Source organism: Helianthus annuus, chromosome 17 (assembly GCF_002127325.2).
Source record: "Helianthus annuus cultivar XRQ/B chromosome 17, HanXRQr2.0-SUNRISE, whole genome shotgun sequence".
NCBI classification, from domain to species: Eukaryota; Viridiplantae; Streptophyta; class Magnoliopsida; order Asterales; family Asteraceae; genus Helianthus; species Helianthus annuus.
This window is the reverse complement of record NC_035449.2, coordinates 127,505,063-127,512,513: the sequence shown is the minus strand read 5'-3', so window position 1 is coordinate 127,512,513 and position 7,451 is coordinate 127,505,063.

Below are 7,451 nucleotides of genomic sequence, written 5' to 3'. Positions count from 1 at the left end.
GATACCCAAATGATGAAAGAGTCAAAAAGGCAACAAATTTACAGTGGGAGTCGGAGTCGTCAGTCAATCTACCAGATAGTATTGATGTTGTGTTTACATCGACTGACACTGATCAACAGTCTCAATTGATGAAGAAAGTCGTGGATCATGTGTTAGATAACGATGAGATAGAGGAGTCAAAGTCGGAGTCCGCGTCAGAGTCAAAGTCTGAGTCAAGCACTCCTGGTCAAACAGAAAAACAAGGAAAAATAGTCTATGACAAAGAATTCCTGTTATCAAAATCTAATTTGGATGATAGGTTGTTTAAAGTTGCCTACACTTTGAATGATTCTGACAAATTATATTCTGATGAGGAATTTCCAATAAGAGGTGTCAAAACTGAATTGATAAACAACGTTTTCAAACTCACAGAAATTAATATTTCTGAAATAAAAGACTTATGTCTTAATGAAAAGCCAAGACTTTACACCTCAAGAGTACAACAAAGATTAAACAAGAAAAAGAATTACAGTTCTAGTTCAGGTTTCCAAAAGAAATCAAACCATAACGGTAATTTCAAAAAGAAAGGTTTAGGTTTTACTCCTACAGAAAAACAGAAAAATGATAAATATGTTCGTGATTTTAAATCTAAAATGTCTCTTATTTCAGGCACATCAACTGATGAAGAAGAAAAGACAAGTTTCTGGAGGGAATCAAATAGTGAATTCCTTGCAAAGAAGCAAGATGAATTGAAGAAGATGGCTGAGAAGAATACGGATACGAGAGCCTGTTTCTGATGCAACACTGTTGGACATATTGCCCGAGATTGTTCTAAGGCAATACAATCAAAAAAGGGAGTATCTCGTAAACTCAGGGAAAGAGTAGTTGAGTTTGAACCACCAATTGATAGAACAAAATTGTTTAAAAAATTCTATTTTTGAAATTGGTGAATGTTCGAACAAGTTTTACAAGAAGAGAGCTAAATCTGACAACCAGAAATGGGTTGTTAAGAAGGTTGGTGAAAGCTCTAGCGATGATTCTGATAGGTCAAAATCAGAGGAGCTATCTTCAGGCGATGAAACTGATTCCACGAAGTCAATTGAGCCACAAGTTGTTTCAAAATGTGAAGCTGATGTAAAAGATGAAAAATCAGTTCCGATTGTGAATGATGAGGAGTTTCCATTACTTCGGGCTGGGAATTATAAAAAGAAAATTGGTAAAATTGAAATTTCTAACAAATTTTAAAATGATAAACAGGAATTTGATGCTGAGAAGGTCTTTAACCCCAAGGTAAAACATATCTTTGGAAAGATGATTGATCGAAAAGTCAAAGGGGTTAAAGAATTTTATGAGAAGAAAACAAAGAAAGAAAAGGTTGAACCATCCCTGATTTGTGACTGGGATGGTACATATTATGAACAGTAAGTCTCAGGACTTGCCGGAGCTCCCAGGTCGGTAAGCGTGGAGCATGAATCGGCATCTTTCTTGAATTTTATTCGGTAACGTCAATCATACAAACGGTAAAGAGGTTTGTTTATGTTTGTTGGTTATAATTACAAGTGGTTAGATGATTTGATTGCATATGGTAAATCAAGGACATTAATTTGTACTTGCATTTTCCTACAAGTTGTTGAAAGACAAGATGATGAACCACATCCCCGAACATTTGTTTGATAAATCTACAAGTGGTAAAATCAATCAAACTTATTTTCCGGAAAAAACCATTTTGATTAAAACAAAATTAAGTGTTTTGAAATCTAAATGGGAAAATAGTTTGTTGATAGGGGGAGTTCTGATTGTTTATGCGCCTGTGAATGGCGAATTGATGAAATTCGATTTCAGTTGTCAAAGTTTGTACAGTTTGTTTTTTTTTGTTTTTTTTGTTCAAGTGTGTCTAGAACTTAGATAGTTTTCAAATTTCTTTAATGTGTTTGCATTTTTGGGGAGTAGAAAATTTTCAGAAAATCCAAAAACATTAGAAAATTTGAAAAAGTCAAAAACATGAAAAATTTAAAAATGAGTTTTTGTTGTATAGAAGAGGAAATGATAGTACATCAGTGGATTATCACAGCACGCTAAAGAATTGGAAAGTCAAAATGTGATAAACGATCTTACTGCGGATGTGTCAGTAGGTTTTTGCACATTTAGTAAATTGAAACGAGATATAAACCTAATTCAAACTTGCTTGATTTGTGGGTAACTATTCTTGGATATATGGGTAACCACCGAAATCTTGTTTGAAAGGTCCCTCTTTCTGAGATACTAGGTCTTTATACTCAGTGATATCTAGGGTATTATCTCGGGACTTCTGCTGAATGGAAGTTCTGACCTAGTCCCCGGATAATGCTTTCTGCAAAATGCTTGAAACATAGCATCGCCCTCAGCAAGCTGATGAAACAATAAAATTGATAGTCGCTGCTGTTGTAATAAAAGATCCTCTAAAGGGGACACACCGAAAAGTCGAAGCCGTCATCTCTCTGCGTATACGGGAGTATCGAACTGAGCTCTCACAGCCCTCGCACATAACCCCTTTACAGATATCATCTGTGGTATACTCACCTGTAAGACTGAACATTGGGATCTGGATACAGGAGTATATTCGAGTGGAGTGATACACAATTAAGTTTAAGTTTCTAAAACATTAATATCGTATCTCGAATTGATTGAAATTTGTGTGAAAATTTAAAGTGGACCAATATACTGACAATCTAGGTAAATTGTTTAAAACTGAGAATGTTTAAAGCTTAACGGTGTTAGTGATTTGTCTTAAAACTGATATGATCCTCTTGCACAAACTCACAAAAATATTGTCTGTAAATAGTTCATTTCTGCATGTATTTTCTTTGAGAAAATCCAAAAAGATTTTTGGTGTGTTTTAGCATAAATTTTTGAAAAGTCAAAAAGATTTTCGACGACTGATATTGAAAAGCTGATTTTCAAATTTCTAAGTGATAAACATGATGAACAGTTGGTTTGGGAGATTGTGTTTGTTTTGATAAGAAAAATGTTACAATTTCAAGTGGTTCACATCAGTATCTGATTGGTTGATTAGTTTGTGTGTAGTGATGTCTATATGCTTAAATGTTTATCATAAAACTTATGTTTGTGGTAGAGTTGTTGTGCAGGAAGAGTCAGAATGTGAGGGGGAGTGCATGTTGGAAATGAGGAACTTAAAGATGTCAACATCCAAGAGAAGAAGTTTGTTGGTCACTTAAGAGTAAGAGATGAAGAAAGAGAGAGAAGCCCAAAGACTGATCAAGACTGAAGGTGCGAAGATACAACATTGTCAAAGACTCGATGAACGACTCCGTCAACATCTGAGGGGGAGTTTGTTGGTGCACTACATCTGTCGACTTCGTCTTGGATCGAGTTTTAGTTTTAGATTGTTAGATTAGGGCACGTTTTACGAGAAAACTGGAGAGAATATGTAATTTAGAGAGGAGGTTCGCTTTTGTGTACATGTCGAATATGGGAACTTCTCATGTCCGAATATGGGAACCTCTCATGTCCGAATATGGGAACCTCTCATGTCCGAATATGAGAACCTACTAGGTTCGCTTATATGAACATGTACGAATATGGGAACCTACTAGCACTATAAATACCCTTGAGCGAATCTCATTTGTAACTTAGTGATTTCCATACCGAGGTGCTGCCGGTGTGAAGATTGAGTTGTAAACGTTGCCAGATTAATAAAATCAGTAGATTAAGTGTATTGCAAGCTATTTCTACCTACGTTTCTTGTTATTCCGCACCTGAAACTTAGGAGAAAGCCTCTGAACGACTCAATCGGGTCAAAACACGATCCTACAAACTTGACTAGATACATAGTAGATTGTGTTGCATATTTTTAGGGAGTATAAGTTCAAAGTAGATTTATATATATAAGATTAGTTAGGAACTAAAAATCCAAACTTAGTATGATATAAAGTTAATAAAGATATAAACTCTTAACATCCTATTTTTTATAAAAACATTTCTTGAAATTTTATAAAAATATAATTTTTTATATCTGTAAAAAAACCGAAAATTAACAATTTAAGTTAAAGCTCTAAAATGTACTTGTTTTGGTAAAAAATTACCGAAGCAATTTAGTGATCAAATTCGTTTTGTGAGGTAGTGTGCTAGCAGTGTTTGTAAAAAATATGCTGATTTGGTTGTTTGTAAAAACAGTCTTCAGGATATAGCTCAGGATATCAAGCTATATTAACAATCAAACAATGAGCAGAAATGTAAAGGTTGACACGAGATGTACCAGGAAAGCCTTTGATCGATCTAGATCTCCGACATAAAACCTCGGGAGCTGACAATCGCAGTTTCCTAGTTCTTCTTATTACTTTAAAACTCAGGATACAGTGCATGATAATGCCCATATCGTTGCTAAGTGTTACAATGCTTGCTAGAAGTGTGTGATTGCGAGATAAAGTGTAAGAATTTGAGAGAAGTGAGTGTGAATGATGTGACTTATCGATCTGGTTGTCCACATATTTATAGTTACAAAGAAAACAAATTCTTCTAAAATGGTGGGATGCGTTGGAATATTCCTTTGTGAACGTTATTGACCAGGTATTGCGGCTTCAACGTCTTTCTTCTAACCATTTAGACCGAATCTTCAGGAGAACAAGTCTTGGTGAACGTTACCATCCTTCACTCGAGACCTACAAGCAGATTGTTAGTCAACACCAGGATACAGCATCAGGATTTTACCAATATCCTGATCCAGCATCCTGGTTGTGAACATCTATTATGTAATCAAGATATAACCCAAGATATTATCCAGGATATGGGCTCAGAATTTCACCCATAACAATTGTCCCCAAAAATGTTACCGTTGAGGATCCTGAGTCCTAACTGTTATATTTTTATGAATTCCAAGGTAATTAAGAGATAGGACTTTGATGTGACAACTTGTAACTACCCAGTCTATAAACACTCATCACCCCCTATATCTTCTTATCTTTATCGCCATTTATCTTCTTCAAGAAATCAAAAAGGTAAAACATTTCTCCCTTTCCTCATTCTTTTTGTTTCTTCTTATTCTCAAGTTCCGGCGAAGATATGGCAAGACAGACAAGATCAAGCTCCAGTGATTCAGCTCCCTCCTTTTTTCCACAGAATATCCTTCAAGACCCCGAAAAGGAAATATGCTCATTCGATAGTGCTCACTTGTCGGCCCTCAAGACTTCCGGTATCTTTCCAGAAGGACGGTGTTCCGGCCATATGATCGGGAAATCTAGTCAGACATGGCATCCAATGAGTGGCTCTGTTTTAACGCCTTTCCGTTTACCTTGGGCCTCCGATTCCCTTTCCCTGATTTCATCACTGATTTTTTTCGTATTACCAAACTCAGTTTCAGCCAGACTATGCCGATTCTCTGGCGAGTGTTGCTCGTTCTTGATCGAATCAAGAATGCCCGCATTCCCGAGCTCTCCGTCCATGACCTTCCATTAGCATATCAGCTTAGAGCCCACGGGTCTTGCAGATTCTTATTTTACTCTACTTCCAACGATCCTCTGATACTTCGAGCCACCAGGAATGAGGAGGAATGGAAATCCAAATTCTTCTTTGTAAAAAGAAGTTCGATCCCTGGTGGAGCAGATTATCTGGTGAAGTGGTTGAGAAAGGGTAGGATTTAGGGTTTTACGATGATCCTCTGTTATATCCTATCCTATATCCTGAACGGATCTGTCGTTTTGTTTTATGCAGCTAACTTCAGGAAACTAGCACCTCTTCTTGCTGACTCTGAAAAAAGAATTCAAGCCATCAGACTTCTTCCCAAGATCGAAAGAAGCTTTATTCCGTACCCAACATCCACAAGGCAACACTCCAGTTCAAACATGTTTGGTAAGGATCCTGTTTAATATCCTGCATATATTTTGTTATTTGATGTTGTAATATAGTAGGGTTCCAAAATTATTCCCTGTATGCAGATGCCAGCAAAGTTCCAATCCTCCTGGACCTTGAAGAACTCGATAGCTATCCTACTCCTGTCCAAGTCAAAAAGGAAACCCCTGCCGCTACCAGCCGCCGTTCCTAAGCCTAACCCAAAAATTCGTGCCTCCGAGAGAAAGGGTTCAGAGACCACCACTCCAGCTTCTGAAGGGTTCTCCTACGAGGAGCTCAGTTTCACCGAGTCCTTGGAGCCCATGACCTCCTTCCTCAACAAGGTAATATCCTGGTTCTAGATTCTGTGCACATATACTAACTGAGTATCCTGGTTAGTAAACATTAATCCGTACCTGTATTTTGCTCTGTAGGGTCTCCAGCATCTGCTACACCTCTACACTGATGCCTATGGGACAGTGAAGCTTCAAAAGGCCAGGATCAAGCAGCTTGAGACCACCAAAGCTGACCAGGGTACAATTACTGAAGCCAAGACCCGACACTACGAGGATAAGCTGAAGAAGGTTACTCAGGATGCCGAAGTGCAGCTGGCAGCCGCCCATGTCGAGCATGAACAGGCCAAAATCTCCTTCCGAGAAGGGATCAAAAACTCTGTGTTGTCTCCCTCCTACAAGCTTGGATCAAGATGGCTTACGAAGCCAAGGAGACAGTGTGACAACTGTCAAAATTTCAGGTATCCGTACAACTATTAAACCATGATTAGTGCTTAATGACTGTACTGAATTACAATTGATCACTTGAATTGCTTTCTGATTATTGCCATATACATTCATGTACATCATATATTGCCTAAAGTCATATCATTATTGCATGAGAACTTTATTGATTCAAATGATGCACGAAACACAGTTAGCACAGTTATCAGATAAATCAGAAATATGCTGACATAGTTCAGTACATGTCACACCCCGACTGCGTTAAAACAACAAACCGCGGCGGAAACGTCGGGGAGTGTCGTAACAGAATCATTGTTTCACAGCACACGGATAAAAGTTATGTTTTATTGAATTAAATGTATTACATTGCATTGAAATTAGAAACAAAACATGAACAAATTAACTTCCATTGTTATTATGTCACACCCTGGCTTTGCGGAAGCGTGATTAATTTGGTGTGACTTCTTAATACCATAGCTTAATCATAACAAAGCTATATGAAAATAAAACCATGCAAGATCATCCATTGAATTAAGTTTTAAAACATAAGTAACACAACATTGTCTTAAGGCGTTGACTCATTCAACGGACACTACAACCTGATAACATAAAAACATTGTTTGAAAGACACAACCCCAACATGAAATAAACGCAGTTTAAGGACTGTGACTCGTCCAGGTAAAAGTCACATCCCCTAAACTTGGATGACCACATAACTCTTATGCAGCGGGAAAACGTAGCATACCGCGCCAGATCTTTAGTTCCCTGAAATACATGTAAGTTGGAAAAATCAACAAAAATTGTTGAGCGAGTCCATGTGTAAGTGAGTAATAAAACCTTTGTATGTATAAAATCCTAGTATGTAGCAAATAAGGAAAAAGAGATCACCAATGGTTTGCAAGGCCATTGATA